Source organism: Ranitomeya imitator, chromosome 2 (genome assembly GCF_032444005.1).
Source record: "Ranitomeya imitator isolate aRanImi1 chromosome 2, aRanImi1.pri, whole genome shotgun sequence".
Lineage (NCBI taxonomy): Eukaryota > Metazoa > Chordata > Amphibia > Anura > Dendrobatidae > Ranitomeya > Ranitomeya imitator.
Window position 1 is genome coordinate 310,693,219 of NC_091283.1, and position 19,432 is coordinate 310,712,650.

Genomic DNA, 19,432 nt, shown 5'->3' on the forward strand with positions numbered 1-19,432 from the left:
CCAAACGTTTGGACACACCTTCTCATTTCAAGATTTTTCTGTATTTTCATGACTATGAAAATTGTACATTCACACTGAAGGCAACAAAACTATGAATTAACACATGTGGAATTATATACTTAACAACAAAGTGTGAAACAACTGAAATTATGTCTTATATTCTAGATTCTTCAAAGTAGCCACCTTTTGCTTTTATGACTGCTTTGCACACTCTTGGCATTCTCTTGATGAGCTTCAAGAAATAGTCACCGGGAATGGTTTCCACTTCACAGGTGTGCCCTGTCAGGTTTAATAAGAGGGATTTCTTGCCTTATAAATGGGGTTGGGACCATCAGTTGGGTTGTGCAGAAGTCTGGTGGATACACAGCTGATAGTCCTACTGAATAGACTGTTAGAATTCACATTATGGCAAGAAAAAAGCAGCTAAGTAAAGAAAAACGAGTGGCCATTAGGGTTGAGCGAAACGGATCGTTCATTTTCAAAAGTCGCCGACTTTTGGCAAAGTCGGGTTTCATGAAACCCGACCCGATCCCTGTGTGGGGTCGGTCATGCGGTACGCGACTTTCGCGCCAGAGTCGCGTTTCGTATGACGCGCTTGGCGCCATTTTTTTCAGCCAATGAAGGGGCGTGGGCAGAGTGATGACATAGGTCTTAGGGGCGTGGACGCCTATCGCCATGTTGTCGCTTGTGCGCTGTAGCGATTTGCACTGTGTAACACCAGCTTTTCAGTTCAGGGACGGACGGAGAGAGAGAGAGAGAGAGAGAGAGAGAGATTGTTTGTTTGGGCTAAAGATCACAAGGAATGGACATTAGACCAGTGGAAATTTTTGCTTTGGTCTGATGAGTCCAAATTTGAGATGTTTGGTTCCAAACACCATGTCTTTGTGCGACGCAGAAAAGGTGAACGGATGGACTCTACATGCCTGGTTCCCACCGTGAAGCATGGAGGAGGAGGTGTGATGGTGTGGGGGTGCTTTGCTGGTGATACTGTTGGGGATTTATTCAAAATTGAAGGCATACTGATCCAGCATGGCTACCACAGCATCTTGCAGTGGCATGCTATTCCATCCGGTTTGCGTTCAGTTGGACCATCACTTATTTTTCAACAGGACAATGACCCCAAACACACCTCCATGTAAGGGCTATTTGATCAAGAAGGAGAGTGATGGGGTGCTACGGCAGATGACCTGGCCTCCACATTTACCAGACATGAACCCAATTGAGATGACTTGGGGTGAGCTGGACCACAGAGTGAAGGCAAAAGGGCCAACAAGTGCTTAGCATCTCTGGGAACTCATTGAAGATTGTTGGAAGACCATTCCCAGTGACTAACTCTTGAAGCTCATCAAGAGAATGCCAAGAGTGTGCAAAGCAATCATCAAAGAAAAAGGTGGCTACTTTGAAGAACCTAGAATATAAGACATAATTTCAGTTGTTTCACACTTTTTTGTTAAGTTTATAATTCCGCATGTGATAATTCACAGTTTTGATGCCTTCAGTGTGAATGTACAATTTTTATAGTCATGAAAATACAGAAAAATCTTTAAATGATAAGGTGTGTCCAAACTTTTGGTCTGTACTGTACATGCAGATATACAGTACATATAACAGAGTACATACTCACCATTACTTGTCACTTTGATCCTCGAAGCCAGTGTCACCTGTAAAAAATATTAAAATAATAAACAAACACTATACTCCCTGATCCGCAGAAATCCAATTAAAATGAGTGTCCCACGACGATCTCCAGTGGAGAGCAGCAGCTTCAGCTGATGCGACCGCTCTCCAGGGGCTTGAAGAATACAATGACGGAAGGTATCCTTCCGCACTGTATTCCTCCTCCACTGTAAAAATAGTCCCTAGTCTCACTTGTGGCACTACTATGTGAGAAATTTCCCACGCAGCAATACCATAAAGTGAGACCAATGAACTCAGGTAACCTCAGTGATGCACTGCAGGAGCCATTGTCTCCTGTCAGTGTGTCACTGGAGGGCCTATAGAGCAGTGACATCACCCATGTAAGTCTCAGTGATACCAAAGCGCGGAGGAATAGCCAAACGGTAGACCACAGGGTTGACCTGTTCCAGAACCTTTAAAAGACCTATATAGCGAGGCGCAAACTTAGTGGACTCAACTCACAGCCTGATGTTACGGGCGGAGAGCCACACTAAGTCGCCAGGAGCAAAGGTTGGAGTGGGGCATCAGTGTGCATCAGCAGAAACCCTCATTCTCTCCTTGGAGGCCCGGATGGCATCCTGTGTGCAGTCCCAAATGTCACGTGCCTCCACTGCCCAGTCTGCCACCCTAGAATCGGTGGATGGCATGAGCACAGGAACACGCGGATGCTGGCCGTAATTAAGGAGAAATGGAGTCTGCCCAGTAGAGTCGGCTATGGCGTTGTTCAAAGCAAATTCCGCCCAAAGTAGCAAAGATGCCAAGTCATCCTGCCTGGCGGAAACAAAATGTCGCAAGTATGTGACCAGGGTCTGGTTGGCCCTCTCTACCAACCCATTCGTCTCGGGATGGTATGCAGAAGAGAGATTCAGCTCAATGCTGAGTAAACGACAGAGCTCTCTCCAGAACCCAGAGGCAAACTGAGGACCCCAGTCACTGACAATTTTGTCAGGCATGCCATGTAGATGGAAAACATGTTTGACGAACAACCCCGCTAAAGCCCGTGCAGATGGTAAACGTGGAAGCGGAACCAAGTGCACCATTATCAGGACTTGGAAGTGGACCCTCTAGGTCACGACTTCAGAGCCCCTGAGGGTGAGTGAACCTGGTGGTGCCACCCCCTGTACAGGGAGTGTTAGGGACAGGCCCAAGGAGGGTGAAGCCGCAACTGCCGGAGCCAAAGGGACGACTGAAGATAGAACAAAGAGAGAACGGAAGACGGAGGGAAGACAGTTCTACTGAAGTGAGTAGAATGGCGGAGGCACTGGACAGATAGAGGCAGCAAAAGGCAAAGTACTGACCGGAAAGAAGAAGGCACACGTAGAAGAAAACAATGGAGACTCAGAACTAGCGGGCACGGCAGGAACACAGGACTGGCAGGTATGGCAGGAACACAGGACTGGAAGGCACAGCAGGAACACGGGATCGGAAGGCATGGCAGGAACACAGGACTGGAAGGCACGTCAGGAACACGGGACTGGAATGCATGGCAGGAACACGGGACTGGAAGGCACGGCAGGAACATGGGACTGGAAGGCACGGCAGGAACATGGGACTGGAAGGCACAGCAGGAACATGGGACTGGAAGGCACGGCAGGAACACAGGACTGGAAGGCACGGCAAACAGAGACAGTCTTGAGACACAGCAAAGGATGCATGGAGCCAAGGAACCTAAAGAGATGCTAGCAATGACCAGCAAACACAATAGACGCAAAAGCGTCTGAGCAGGGCAGGCGCTGGGAAAAAGTACCCGATGGGCACCACTATATTGGAGGCGGAGCCGCCGGGTCATGACCTCCCAGAAGCCCCAGCGACGAATGGAGCGTGTCTGCGCATTCGCGGACTGTAGAATGTATGAGCGCTGGAGAAGCTGGAAGACGGAGGGCAGGAAGCAGCATTGGGAGCGCGCCGGCTGGACAGGTAAATATGAGGTAGCGGCGTCAGCAGCATAACAGTACCCCCTCTCTTTAAAACTGGAAAGGAATCTTTTCAAGATTGCAGGGGCATTGATATTCTCCAGGGGTTCCCAAGATCTTTCTTCGGGACCAAAGCCTTTCCAATCCAATCAAGGGAATATTGAGTCTAATGTAGCGAGAGGATAACCAGACCTTGTCACCCGGACGATATGGAGGAACATCTAAACGCCTTTTGTCAGCATACTTTTTCATTCTGCAGCTAGCCCTCTGAAGCGTCTCCTTAGCCTCCTGCCAAATTTTGGAGAATTCCAAAGACAAGGAATCCACCGCCGGTGCACCTGAGGTGTGGGCAACAGGGAGAGGAATGCCAGGATGTTGCCCAAAAACAATAAAAAAAGGAGATTTAGACGAAGATTCACTAGTATGGTTATTATAAGTGAATTCAGCCCAAGGAAGAAGAGACACCCAGTCATCATGATGAGCATTAGTAAAATGGTGAAGATAAGATGTGAGAATTTGATTCACACGCTCCACTTGTCCGTTGGACTGGGGATGATATGCAGAAGAAAAATCTAATGATACCTTCATTAGTCCACAAAGAGTTCTCCAAAAATTAGAGGTAAACTGAACTCCACGGTCGGACACGATATGCTGAGGGAATCCATGAAGTCGAAACACTTGATGTAAAAAGACTTTAGCTAGATCAGGAGCTGAAGGTAAACCAGGTAGAGAGATGAAGTGGGCCATTTTGGAAAATCTATCCACCACCACCAAAATTAGAGTGCAATTAGAAGATTTTGGTAAATCAGTGATGAAATCCATTGCAATATGACTCCGGGGAACCGAGGGCACAGGAAGTGGATGCAGTGGTCCAGAAGGAAGCTGTCGAGGAACTTTGTTCCTAGCACATGAGGAACAAGAGGCAACGAAATCCAGAACACCTTGGCAAAGCAAAGGCCACCAGTAATGGCGAGAAATCAGGGTGAGAGTTTTCTTGCCCCCAACATGTCCAGCGAACCGGGAAGAATGACCCCAACGTAAAACTTTCATTTTGTCACGACTTGACACAAAGGTTTTTCCCGGGGGTGTAGAGATCACCTTCAGAGGAGCCAACGAAACAATCTCAGCAGGATCAAGAATATGCACTGGTCTCACCTCTTCATCCAGAGGTTGAAAAGATCTTGACAGGGCGTCAGCTTTAATGTTCTTATTCCTGGGTCGGAAATGTAACTCAAAGTTGAAACGTCTGAAAAACAAGGACCATCTGGCTTGTCGAGGATTTAGCCTTTGGGCGGACTGGACATAGGACAGATTCTTGTGATCTGTAAAAATAATGAAAGGATGTACAGCCCCTTCGAGGAGGTACCGCCACTCCTATAGGGCCAATTTTATGGCCAATAATTCCTTGTCACCAATGGAATAGTTTTGCTCCGGAGGAGAGAAAGCCTTAGAGAAAAACCCACAGGTGACTAATCGACCCGAGTTAGACCTCTGGAGTAGAACCACTCCATCTCCAATAGAGGATGCATTAACTTCAAGGATAAACTTTGTTGGAATCTGGACGATGGAGCACCTTTGCTGAAGCAAACTCTTGCTTCTGAGTTTGGAAAGCAACCTCGGCCTCTGGAGGCCAGAGATTAGAGTTTGCTCCCTTGCGGACCAGAGCAGAAATTGGTTTGGTCAAAGAGGAGAAATGAGGGATAAATTGTCTATAGTAGTTGGCAAAGCCAAGGAATCGCTGAATAGCCTTCACTCCCGAAGGACGTGGCCAATTTAGAACGGCCAACACTTTCTCAGGATCCATCCTCAGACCATCCTCAGAGACAATATAACCCAGGAAGGGTACCGAGGACTGTTCAAAGACACATTTCTCAATCTTTGCAAAGAGATGATTCTGTCTTAAACGTAGTAAAACCTGGCGAACATCACGTCGATGAGTGGATAAATCTGGAGAAAAGACGAGGATGTCATCTAAGTAGACCATGACACTGGTATAGAGGCAATCTCGAAAGATGTCGTTGATGAACTCTTGGAACACAGCAGGAGCATTACAAACTCCAAAAGGCATTACCAAATACTCGTAGTGACCGTCGCGAGTGTTGAATGCGGTTTTCCACTCGTCCCGCCCCGCATGGATACGAATCAAGTTGTAGGCTTCCGGAGGTCTAGCTTGGTAAAAATTTGCGCTCCCCTCAGGCGGTTGAAGAGTTCTGAAATAAGAGGCAATGGGTATTTATTCTTCACAGTGATGTTATTTAACCCTCTGTAGTCAATACAAGGACTAAGGGTACCATCCTTCTTTTCACCAAAATGAAACCTGCCCCAGCTGGAGACGAAGATTTTCGAATAAAACCTTTGGTAAGATTCTCTTGAATTTAGTCCGACGTAGCTTGAGTTTCTGCAGGCGAGAGAGGATAAATTCTTCCTCTAGGAGGAGTGGTACCTAGTACAAGGTCTACAGGACAGTCGTAGGGTCGATGTGGCAGGACCGCCTCCTTTTTTTAAAAAACATCTGCAAAAGAAGCATAGACAGAGGGCAACCCAGTAGGGATGCGGAATTGACAGGGGACACCAACAGGACGCACTGGCAGCAGACAACGAGTCCGACAGGAATCCCCCCAGCGAAGAATGTTGCCCCTATGCCATTCTAAGAAGGGTTTGTGGACCCGTAAGCACGGAAGACCGAGAAGAATGGGATGAGAGATGTTGGCTAAAACAAAAAACAAGATTCTCTCCCTATGGAGAGCCCCTACCTGAAGCTCAACTAACTGAGTAACTTGAGTGACAGTCTCTTGCAGAGGTCTCCCGTCAACGGAAGCGAGAAAGAGAGAATTCTCTAAAGACCTAACAGGGACAGAAAACTTAATAACCACCTCCAACCTAATAAAATTTCCCGCTGCACTGGGATAATCCTCAAGAGAAATACGATTATTATGAATGTGCAACAAAACTGGTAGAGTGAGGGGTAGAGAGGTTTCACATGCACCTAGGGAGGCCTCTCTTACCTGACCTAGGTGGAGGAGTTTTCCGGATGATCTGGGCAGGCTCGAAGAAGATGAGAGGAGCTTCCACAGTAAAAACAGAGACCTTGGGTGCGTCTCTCCCTCCGACGTTGTTCGGAGAGTTTAAGATGATCCACTTGCATAGGCTCTGAGGCAGGAACCGAAGCAGGGACTCTGGGCCGTGGACTGAGAGGTCTAAGAGAAGGCATAGAAGGACAAGGAAATTTCTTCTCCTGAGCTCGCTCCTGAAAGCGAAGATCTATGCGTGTAGCCAAGAAAGCCCCCACCAGAAAGCCCCTACTAGCGCCTCATTATTCCAACCCAAGTCAGAAGAAAAGGTCCGAAACTGGATAGCGTATTGCCCAACAGTTAAAGACTCCTGCAGTAAATTAAACAAAGCCTCAGTGGTTGAGGCCAAGCGACCCGGTTCATCAAATACCCGATGAAAGGTCTCTAGAAATGGAGTGAGCTGAAGAAGCACTGTCTCATCCTCAAAGAGGATTAACCCATACTAAAGCATCTCCCTCCAAAATGAGAAACAATAAAAGCCACCTTGGCCCGATCCTTAGGATACTGCATAGGAAGGATCTCAAAATGAAGACAGCACTGATTGAGAAATCCCCGACATAGTTTTGGATCTCCATTAAAGCGAGGAGGTTTGGCCAAACGGGGAGTGGGATGAGGAGCTAGAGCTGGTGAAGGAACGGACGCGGCTGCCTGGAGAGAAAGAAGACGATTATCAACAGAAGCCATATACTCCAGAATATGGGACTGAGCGTCACGCTGCTGTGCCAGTTCTTGTTGCAACTGGCCAGCTGAGAGGCATTCCCCGGATCATAGGACTGGAGAGCGGAGAGACGGGAGTCCATAGACTTCATAAAGGACATCATCCGAGTCTGATTCTCCCGCAGGAAAACAAGCTCTTTCTGAGCGGCTGCAGCTCCAGCGGAGTCCATGGCCTTTGCGTACTATCAGGACTAGGAAGTGGACCCTCTGGGTCACGACTTCAGAGCCCCCGAGGGCGAGTGAACCAGATGGTGCCACCCCCTGTACAGGGAGTGTTAGGGACAGGCCCAAGGAGGGTGAAGCCGCAACTGCAGGAGCCAAAGGGACGACTGAAGATAGAATAAAGAGAGAACGGAAGACAGAGGGAAGACGGAGCTACTGAAGTGAGTAGAATGGTGGAGGCACTGGACAGATAGAGGCAGCAAAAGGCAAAGTACTGACCGGAAAGATGAAGGCACATGTAGACGAAAACAATGGAGACTCAGAACTATAGTGTTTCATGAAGATTTGGATGCTGGAATTTCTGTACCTACCTGTTTCCTCTGGCACCACACGTTTCCTCTTCATGGATCTTCCATATGTGGCCGAGCTGACCATTTTCTCTTTGTCCCTAGATTGGAGTTACTTTTGCGAGGATCTTCCGGAATCAACTCCAATCTAGACAGATGAGTACTGAGGTGACTAGAATGTTGCTGGAAGCAGTGCCGCACCGCCAATGGCACAAACCTTGCAGCTGCTATGGGGTCTGTGAGGCAGAGGGTCCCACCCAACATCATAGGTTCAATTGTATCTGCATCCTGGATGCCAATACAGTTGAAAGCAATGATGAAATAGGGAAACCGTCAGCTCCCTCCTCCATCATTCTCCCTTTGTCGGTGCGTCATTTAATTGTGCCGCTGTGCCAAGAAGTGAAGAGTTTCAGAGCACAGACTATGGAGACTGCCGCAGCGGGGAAACCTGGAGAGTTGAGTATTTTATCTTTTTAAGTCAGTGAGTACATTGTGTGGCCCATTATATTGTATGAAGGACTATGTGTGGACTATTATACTATATGGAAGGCAATGTGGTGACCATTATACTATATGGTGTACTATGTGGGGCCATTATACTGTTTGAATGGTTATGTGGGGGCCACTGTACTGTTTGCAAGGCCATAATACTTTTTTCAGCACTTTGTGGGGGCCATTATACTGTGTTCAGGGCTATGTAGAGCCCATTTACTGTTTGAAAGGCTATTATAATGAATGCGAGTAATTAAATTGAGAAGGTTTGTGTGGGGTCCATCATACTGTGTGGAGGGCTGGGTAGGAGCCTTTATACTGTTTGGAAGGCTATGTAGAGTGGATTATATTGTTTCAAGGGCTAACGGGGGCCATTACACAGTGTGGATGGTTGTGTTGTGGCCATTATACTGTCTGGGGGCCATTATAATGTATGTAGGGCTATGTAGGGGTCATATTTGGACAGTTGGGGTATCATACCGTGTTGGGGTCACCACACTTTTCAGGGGAGTTGAGGTGGGGGGTACAGGAGGGTCATCATACTGCATATGTGGTGGAATTCAATGCGAGGGTATCATACCAAATTTGGGTGGGCAGTTTTTGTTGGCATCATTCTTTATAAAACACAATTCCCCATATATATAGGGGAAAGTAAAGAGGGCCAAAAAGGTGCATACTCGTGTCATATTTCAGTGAGTGGGTTCCCTTCTTCAGTGGTTAATAGCAAACAACCCCTCTATGGTTCCTCCGGACCAGGGTATTGCAGAAATAACAACCACTGGATGCCAGCCACAGCATGACAACCATAGGATGTTCACACTCATATCAAGACACTGTACTCCATAAACACTCAAACCGAAAGGACTAAATGTAGATTTTAATGTTCACACGGTGTTATAAGAAGGTATGCAGTAACCTTGTTTTTCTTGGTATAATTGTAACTCAGGGAAAATTTTTTTTTAAAAATGATATTTTATATCTGTAATTTTATTTCTATCTTTCATTCCTTAGATACCAATCCCAGAAAGAAAAACTTCCCCTGTGGATATGTGGAACTATGGAGGATTCAAATTACATATAAATATGAAATTATTAATTGTTGATTTCCGTGTCGTTGAAATATATGTATGCACCTATCTGCCTGGTTTTTGGCTGAATAAGTAGCACTTGTATTTGGTGGATCACTCATTTGGGTCTAAATAAATATATTATGGCATCAGTTTATGGAGTACAGTGTCTTGATATGAGTGTGAACATCCTATGGTTGTCATGCTGTGGCTGGCATCCAGTGGTTGTTATTTCTGCAATACCCTGGTCCGGAGGAACCATAGAGGGGTTGTTTGCTATTAACCACTGAAGAAGGGAACCCACTCACTGAAATATGACACGAGTATGCACCTTTTTGGCCCTATTCTAGGGTATATATAATTGATCCTTATTAAACATTGGGGTATTGGGATTATGGTAGCGGTATCATATGGATGACATGACTGCAACACTTTGGTCCGGAGGGACAATTGAGGGGCAGTGTGACTCCATTGACTAATGGGGGCTGTCTTTAATAAGCAGCCATTCATATAGCCAAGATATCTGACGCATACCTATTAATCCCAGTAGCTCCATTGAATAATAATAAATGATAGGGGATATATAACTGATCTTTAATAAACACAGTGGTATTGGGATATTGGTAGCGGTATCATATGGATGTCATGACTGCAACACTTTGGTCCGGAGGGACAATTGAGGGGCAGTGTGACTCCATTGACTAATGGGGGCTGTCTTTATAAGCAGCCATTCATATAGCCAAGATATCTGAGGCATGCCTATTAATCCCAGTAGCTCAACTTAAAAATAATAAATAAATAATAAATAAATATATAAGTAAAGAAAAAATAGAGCTAAAAAACTAAGAGATCATTGTAATATATGCCGGCTTATTACTATTTGTCTTTTTTCATTTTTATTATGGATTATATTTACGACCCAATGTGACGATCCACTAGGTATTGACTTTATAGTATACTTGCCATATCTGGGCAGATGGGTGTATGCAGATCTGCAGACTAATATAGTGAATATCAATAATGCAGTACCAGTTGTATGTAGTCCTATTATGTATGCAGCACCGTGGTAAGGGATCTAGTAGGATCTTCAACGCTATTGCCCAAATGGTGATAACACAGTGTGCAATAATCAGGGCAGGTTTACAGCGCTCCAAAAAGAACTATGTTATTCACTTCAGCGCTATTGCGCAGGTGTCAGTAATATAGGACGCTGGAGCGTAATGTTCCTCAACCAATATGGCGATTTATAGCGCTACTGCGCATGCGCCGAGAAAAGAATGCCACACAGAGCGTCTAATTGGTCAGAACAGCGAACCTGCTTAGTGATGCGTCAGAGACATGCGCAGTAAGCGGCAAGGAACGCCGACTTACAAACAAATCGTCCTCCATCAGTCCACATGTGCAACAGGGGTAAGTGGACAGTGTTGTATGTATAATAAATATAGAAAACGGATATTGGGGTACCTACTATTATTCCGATAATCATGGGTAGAATATGATGTGAATCTGAGGTTTATGGAAGAGGAATGAGTTTTTATTTACACTGAAGCACAAGTCACTTTTAGGAACATGAGCACATGATGATAATATAAGCAAAGGATGAAATATATTTTTATATATAAGAGCACAAATTGAATGTAAATTATAATTGGATTAATTAGTAATGTGTTGAGACACGTATAAATGGATGTTAGGTATGGTTACTCACTGCTTGAGAAAGGCTCAGATGGAGCTGAAACGTCGCCCGGCTATGTGGGTCGATTAAAACCTTCCACTTTTTTTCACTTTATTATGGAGTGCTGCCTCTTTTTTTCTTTGTGAATTTGGTGCAATCCTTGGACTGGTTGCCTAGGGCCTTGCACCCGAAGATAAGTACTTAAGTTGTGCTGTTCCTTTTTTTTTCCCTATATATATATATATATATATATATATATATATATATATATATATATATATATATATATATATAGGGAATTATGTTTTGCAATAGTAATTGAAGGTTTATATGATTTTTTGGATTTTGTATTATATATCATTCTTTATAGGTGCAATCAAAAGACAATCAATGTGCGTCAATAGGAGGAAAATTAATTTGTAAGGGCTGCAAAGTTGTGAGATGTGCTCTTCTGTGACCGCACCAAATATTTTTTGGGGGATTCCAATTAGACACAAAATGAGAGACACCTGTGCTAAAAGCCTTCAGAGAAGCACAGCCTATGGGAGAAAACAAAAACTGCAAACAGGTATGTTGCACACCCAGTCAAACGTCTGCAAATTTACATAAGATACACTCAAAAAACCATAAATAAGTATATACCTTTTGCGCTATTATGTCTGTTCCAGGAACACGTAGGATTCACAGCAAATGTGCTAAATTGTAAAAAAATTAATGTACACATCAACAGCACAATAGGTATATATGTAAATGAAAACCAATAAAAGCACAATAAGGGGTAGTATATGTGTCCTGTACACCGAATATCAAACTTTGTGGTGGTGACAAACCAGGCTGCAAATAGGTGATTTATAAAAATTAAAGTATGGAGATCAGCCTAATCTGCCCACCCTGCCATCGTAGCGTATGTGCCAATATGCATTCAGCTACACATTAAAAACCTCAACAAGCAGAGAAAATACTATACAGTAATGAAGTATGTAATTACCCCAATCCCCGCTATGCAGTCCAGCAAAGTTCTTAGTTACATCCACTTGAAAGAAGAGCCACACTCGGCGGTGTACAGAAGTCCGAAATAAAGAAGCAAGTAGAGCTGCAATGTAGCAAACAGGCGGGCCTGGACGGTGGCGTGTCTGAACACGAAAACCAACACAAAAACCAATGCAATGCGGGCACAAGTACATCAGCGTGCGTCGTCACAGTCCACGGAGCACAAAAGCCAGTGCGATACACCAGTCCTAGTCCTTACACGTTTCTGAGAACTCTATTTCCTTCTTTAGAGGGTTTAACGCCGGTGGGTTTGTACCTTGTTTCTCCGGCTTTACTCTGCATGTCTCTGCTTTAACCCTTTGCTCCTCTCCCCCTAACTAGCAGGGATACTGTTGTGTGTTATCTGTATGGATGCTGCTCAGTTCCCTGCTCCACTGCATAGCTGTACATGTGTTGTGATGGCTTTTCTCCGCTGCATGACCATCCGCTTATGCGGTCCCTGGCTGCCGCTGTGGAAGCTACCCGCAGGTTGCAAGGTCCTCTGCAGCTGGTGCATGACTTTCCACATGTGTCCAGGCTTGCAGCCGTTGCCAGGTGCCCTAAGCCTCAGTTCCTGTGCCGACTGTGCTGTAATGGTTTCTGTTTGTGCTTAGGGTGCGCGCGGCCACACCTTCCGTGCTCTTATTAGGGTTAGTGTGTGCACCTGAGTTGCCATCACCAGCCTATTGCTGAGGGGCAGCTCCTATATAAACTCCCTCTTTCTTGTTGGGCGTTGCCAGAACTTTCTGAATCTTTCCATGTGTGTTGGGTGTTCGGCTCCTGTTCTGCCGGTGTTAAGTTCTGTGAAAGATGATACCTATTCTTCCACCTTCTCTGGGGGCTGAGTACCCAGATCAGTTTCTGTTTGTGTCTTGTTTTTCCGCCGGCTCTGGGGGCTGAGTACCCAGATCCGCCTTTCCTGGAGGCTGCAAATCCAGGCCCATTTCTGTTGTGTTTTGTTTCCCGCCTCCCTGAGGGCTGCATTCTCAGATCCGAACCCTTGAACCTGTTTCCGTTCCTGTACCTGACCCTGTCTGAACTGTATCCTCTGTTATGTTCCTGAAGTCCCTCTGTGTCTGGAACCCTGTGCCCAGTGACTGTGAACCAACCTGGGTTCGCCTTTTAAAGATAGACTTTGGTGATTTTGCTGAGTGTTTACTATGCTGTGCTCAGCCTGCTATGCGGTGCTAACTCTGTCTGGCCCCGGAACAACCCGGCGGGGCTGGCACCATCACGCTTAAGTTCCTTCCTAAGTCCAATGCCGAGAGCCTAAAGGCCGTAGTTAGGGACCTGACGACTGTTGCCTGGAGATGGTGTCCGATGTCCGGAGACTGGCAACCTCTGTCTGGTTCCTGGAGCCCGACCACCGCTGCCTGGTTCATTGCCATCCATCTCCCAGCCGATGACCTAGGCCACCACACCGGTGTCCCGATGTCATGCCTGTGTTCCGATGTCCTGCCTGTGTCCAGTGTCCAGCCTGTGTCCTGATGTCCAGCCTGTGTTCAGATGTACCGATGTCCAGCCTATGTCCAGATGTCCTGATGTCCAGCTTCTGTCCAGATGTCTTGATTTCCAGCCTGTGTCCTGATGTTCAGATGTCCAGCCTGTGTCCAGATGTTCTGCCTGTGTCCCGATGTCCTGCTGATTTCTCGGGGTCCACCCTGTGATGATGTCTGTCCTGGGTCGGTGTCTGCTGAGCCTGTGCTATGCCTGAGGCCTGAGAGAGAGGCCATCCTAGTGTGCCCGTGCCAGATGACCCTGGACTACATCAACCCGTGATGACCCATGACATCGTCTGAAGCCTCAAAGTGAAAAAGTGACAGCGCTCCATCCGGGTGTAATCCAAAAATAGCAACTTTATTTAAGCCATAAAACAGCAGACAGCAACGTTTCGACCCTGTGGGTCTTTATCAAGCATATATGCTTGATAAAGACCCACAGGGTCGAAACGTTGCTGTCTGCTGTTTTATGGCTTAAATAAAGTTGCTATTTTTGGATTACACCCGGATGGAGCGCTGTCACTTTTTCACTTTGATTCTTCAATGGTCCTATTTAAGCCATAAAACAGCAGACAGCAACGTTTCGACTCTGTGGGTCTTTATCAAGCATATATGCTTGATAAAGACCCACAGGGTCGAAACGTTGCTGTCTGCTGTTTTATGGCTTAAATAAAGTTGCTATTTTTGGATTACACCCGGATGGAGCGCTGTCACTTTTTCACTTTGATTCTTCAATGGTCCTAGTTGGTTCCCTAGACCTGGACGGGCGCTCCAGCTTATGAAGTGTGGTTAGCCATCTTGTTTTATCGTCTGAAGCCTGTCCGACGTCGGTGTCTGATGTTCTCCCACTGATCCTGTGCTATGACTCAAGCCTGAGAGAGGCTGTCCTAGTATGCCCATGCCAGATAACCCTGGACTGCATCAACTCGTGATGTCCTCCTGCCTTCGTCTGTCTCCCTGAGATGTGTACCCTTTCTTGATGTGCAGAATCGGGAGCCTGACATAGTTATGTTCTGTTTATGTACTGTGATTTAGTTTGAGTAAACTTTATCTTTCTTCTTACCTGAAGCTGTGCAATGTTATCTAGTTCTGCATGTCACCATCTTGTTCACAAGCTCAGCTGCCACAGACCCTGCTCGCTGCCCTTCCCTATTCTGGGTAAGTCCAGGTTCCCTTCTGTGGTCCAGTGGGTCCACATTCCATTCCCTCTGGGATGCTCGCCTCACCTCGTCATGGTCTGGTGACGTTTCGTTTGTAGGCTGGGCCGCGTCTGCGGTTGCATCTGTAATAGGAAGCTCTGGCCATTGACTCCGCTGAGCATGTGTGGACTGCAGAACTTTCTCCGAGACCCACTTGGTCAGTGGATTAGACTGCTTGGACCCCACCTGGTAGTGGACATGATTGCTCAACCCAGCGTTTTGGATTTTCTGAACTATGAACTCTGCTGCCATATTGTGAAATGTGAGACTTATCCGTGGGTTGAAAGGTCTTCTGCAGCTGGTGCATGACTTTCCACATGTGTCCTGGCTTGCAGCCTCTGCCAGGTGCCCTAAGCTTCAGTTCCTGTGCTGACTGTTCTGTAATGGTCTCTGTTTGTGGTTAGGGTGCACGCAGCCACATTGTCCCTGCTTTCATTAGGGTTAGGTGTGCACCTGAGTTGCCTTCCCCAGCCTATTGCTGAGGGGCAGCTCCCATATAAACTCCCTCGCTGCCAGAGCTTCACATTAATTTTCTGAGTCTTGCCATGTGTGTGGGGTGTTCAGCTCCTGTTCTGCTTGCGTTCAGTTCTGGGAAAACTGATACCTGTTCTTCCTCCTGCTCTGGGGGCTGAGTACCCAGATCCACCTTTCCTGGAGGCTGCAAATCCATGCCCATTTCTCTAGTTGCCTTCCACGACAGCTCAGGAGGTTGTCTCCATACCCTAATGGGGGACAGGAAGCACAAGAGTTTAAAAACCCCTCCCACCTCCCATTAACCAGTGTCTTTCCTGTCCCCATGGGGCATGGAGAGGTTCCTGGTAAGCTACGTGGCCGGCTTTGGCAGTGGTAGCTGTTAATTCTTGTTGCCGGCCAGTGGTGGTCGGGCCCTGGGCTTCCTCCTCCGTTCTGCTCCCGTCTCCTTTGGATTCTGGGACCGCTGTCCTGGTCCACCTGCGTCCCCTTTGCGGGGGTAAAGCGAACCAGCGATTCCCTCCCGGAGGCCTCCCTGAGCTCTCAGGCATCTCCCCCTCCTGACGCGCTGTTCGATGACCTAGAAGTCACGTGGTGTTGCGGTGTTTCACTTCCGGGTCTAGCGCTCCTGCATAGGAGTGCTCTCACTTCCGGGATCTCGGGACCTCCGAACGGTGTGCGAGGTACGCTGCACATCTGATGGGGAATGCAGAGTGGGAGCGGAAGGCTAATTGCCTAGCGCTGGGGCAGCGTTTATTTTCTATATAAACCTGCCTGAAGACATCTCTCAGGTAAGGCTGTTCCAGCATGGAGAATACGTCTTGCCCTGCAGCTGTAGAGCCCGGCGCTCCCCAAGCCCCTGTAAGTGTGGCAGGGATGGGTCCCATCTAAGGTTTGGGTCTTAGAATACCTTCTCATACTTCTCCCCCTCTATTTTCAGGGAGACAAGTCTACCCATAAAACCACCAACAGACGCAAATGTGCCATATGTAATGAGAAGCTACCCTTAAAATGGGAGAAAAAGTTATGCCAATCCTGTATGGATAAAGTGGTCAGAGCTGAACATCCCTCACTAATTGAGGAGATACGTTTGTTGGTTAAGCAGGAGGTCCAAACCTCATTAGCTACACTCACCCCTCCACCACCTTCTCCTGGTCCACCGCTTACCAAGAGAAGGAAATTCCAGGAATATTCTGATTTAGAATCGGACGTCTCTTATGTGTCATCCTCAGCTAAGTGGGAAGATTCTCTACACCATAAGCAGGGCCGGCGTCAGCACCCGGGGCCCTGGGAAGAGAGGGGGGCCCACTGCTGTCAGGTACAGCTGGGAGAGCAGAGCAGGAGAACATGCTCTCTCCGCCCACAAAGTCACTGCTGGCTGCGTTCTCTTAACCCCTATGTGCCAGCTCTGACACAAGCATCTTCTCACTCAGTCAGTGCAGCCAGGCAGGCACATAGGGGTTAAGAGAAGGCAGCCAGTGTGACACTGTTTGTGGGCGGAGAGAGCAGGTTCTCTGCTCTGGCCCCTGGCTGGCTGCAGTGCTGCTGAACACTTATCAGGCAGATTCAGGAGGAGCTGCTACCAGTGCCTGAGTGAGTGTTATGGTATCCAGCAATAATTGCAGTTGGTCTTATGGCTCAGTCTGCTGCTGTCTGTCTCTGCTGCCTAAAAATGTGGGTGATGTCTGGAGGAGCAGCTGGTGGGGTGCAGCCTGCAACCTGCAGCCACCCAGCTCTCCCAGAATACATGCATGCTGCACCAAACCTGCACCAGTGGGGTAGGAAGAAGCTTAACCCTTTCCTATCTGTATGAAGGTTATTGCTGAACCTTAAAGATAACAATCCGACCCGCATAAATGGGGTTAACCAGATACCAGGAGGAAGGGGAGCTGCTGACATGGATAAAACTGAGCTGTGGGCTGTACGTTGGGGCCCCGTGGCCCCAGGCTGGTGACTGGAGGGACTCTGCCCAGTGCTGGCATGTGGGTGATTTCTGCTCCGGAGTCTCAGCTTCTCTCCTCCAGGTCACACTGTGCAGTCACAGCAACATTGGTTGTCTCTGTCCAGGTCCCAGCAGCTGCCTCTGCTCCCACCACGGACATGGCATCACTTAACCCTTCCCCTGCAGCCACCGGCAACAAATCTACATTATTCCTTGATTAAATCAGGTTCCAACCCAATAGAGGAGCAGACATTTCCTGCTGCCATTAGGGTCCGGGAGGGGGTGACATTGGCTGCCCTGCTACTCTGTAGTGGGGGGTGACAAGGGTAACATGGGGTAACGATGAAGGAGAAATGCACAAGATAATAGTGAGCACGAAAGAGGGCAGTGTATGGTATGGAGCAGTCGGGGTGGGCTGCAGGATCCCCCATACTGTACATGACTGCTCGGGACAGGGAGGCGTTTAATGAGCTTCTAATGACGGGGCACTAATTGGGTCATTAGGGTTTTGAGGAAAGGATTCAGCATCAGGTCCCTCATTAATGCCCGAGCCGCCTGTTACTTTGTAGCACAGATCTGTTAGGGCTGCAAAACCAAACAACGTTGTTTATGTATGAGAATCTGGAATTGCTTGCCTGAGGAGGTGGTGATGGCGAACTCAGTCGAGGGGTTCAAGAGAGGCCTGGATGTCTTCCTGGAGCAGAACAATATTGTATCATACAATTAGGTTCTGTAGAAGGACGTAGATCTGGGGATTTATTATGATGGAATATAGGCTGAACTGGATGGACAAATGTCTTTTTTCGGCCTTACTAACTATGTTACTATGTTACTATGTTACTATGTAGAAAAGTCTTTGTTTCATAGAAAAACTCAAAACAGAAAAGATTTTCTGATCCAACAACGCCCTGCTCACGACACTGCACAGCACCTCTCCTGTATATATACACTGCACAGCACCTCTCCCCCTGTATATATACACTGCAGAGTACTGCTCCTCCTGTATATGTACACTGCACAGTACCGTTCCTCCTGTATATATACACTGCACAGCACCTTTCCTCCTGTATATATACACTGCACAGCACCTCTCCCCCTGTATATATACTGTGACAAAACACTCTGGGATCGCCTTTGCTGGGGTCAAAGGACACATGGTTTGTGCATTGAATCTGAGGCGTACAGCAGGTTTCTGAGCAGGCTGACCTCAGGTCAGATTTATTAACGTGAAAGCAACACAAAAAACAAAACATAAAAATAAATCCTAGCCTGTCCGGCACTAACTAAACAAATACGTTGCTATCTCAACAACTGGGGGGGCTTCTCCCACCCAGCTAACATCATACAGATCTTGAGCAGAGCTCTTCACTCACGTTTGTCTCACACAGGCAGGCAATCTGTGTGCCCCAGGCAGAGACTGGAAACACCCAGCTGGTCATCTTTTATTCCTGCAATCATTAACCCATTAGCACCCTGAAGATACTGAGTGGCCTAATTCACATAGGACAAACACCTGGGCGAGATATACCTGCCTCCATCTACCACACCAGCATGAGTCTTACATATCCCCCCCCCCTTGCTCAGACCACTCCGGTCGAGCAAGAACACTTTTGAAACAGTGCACTCGGGATAGGGCATCGGCGTTCCCCATCTGCACCCCAGGTCGGTGCTCCACCGTAAAAGAGTAAGCCTGCAGGGCAAGGAACCACCGGGTTACCCGACTATTACGGTCCTTGTGGAGGTGCATCCACTTGAGAGGGGCATGGTCTGTGACCAGCCTAAACTTCCTACCAGCCAAGTAATACTTGAGGGAGTCGAGAGCCCATTTAATGGCTAGGCACTCTTTTTCAACCACCGCATACCTCTGCTCATGTACATTCAGTTTCCGACTGAGATAGAGGACCGGGTGTTCGACTCCGTCCCTCACCTGGGAAAGTACAGCTCCGACACCAGTATCAGAGGCATCAGTTTGTACCACAAACTCGCTGCTGAAATCAGGAGTCACTAGTACGGGCTGAGAGCACAAAGCCCGTTTCAGGCTGTGGAAGGCCTCTTCAGCAGCTGAGGTCCATTTTACCATGACGGAACCCTTCCCCTTGGTAAGATCCGTCAAGGGAGTAGCCATGGCTGCAAAATTGGGTATGAACTGGCGATAATAGCCGGCAATCCCC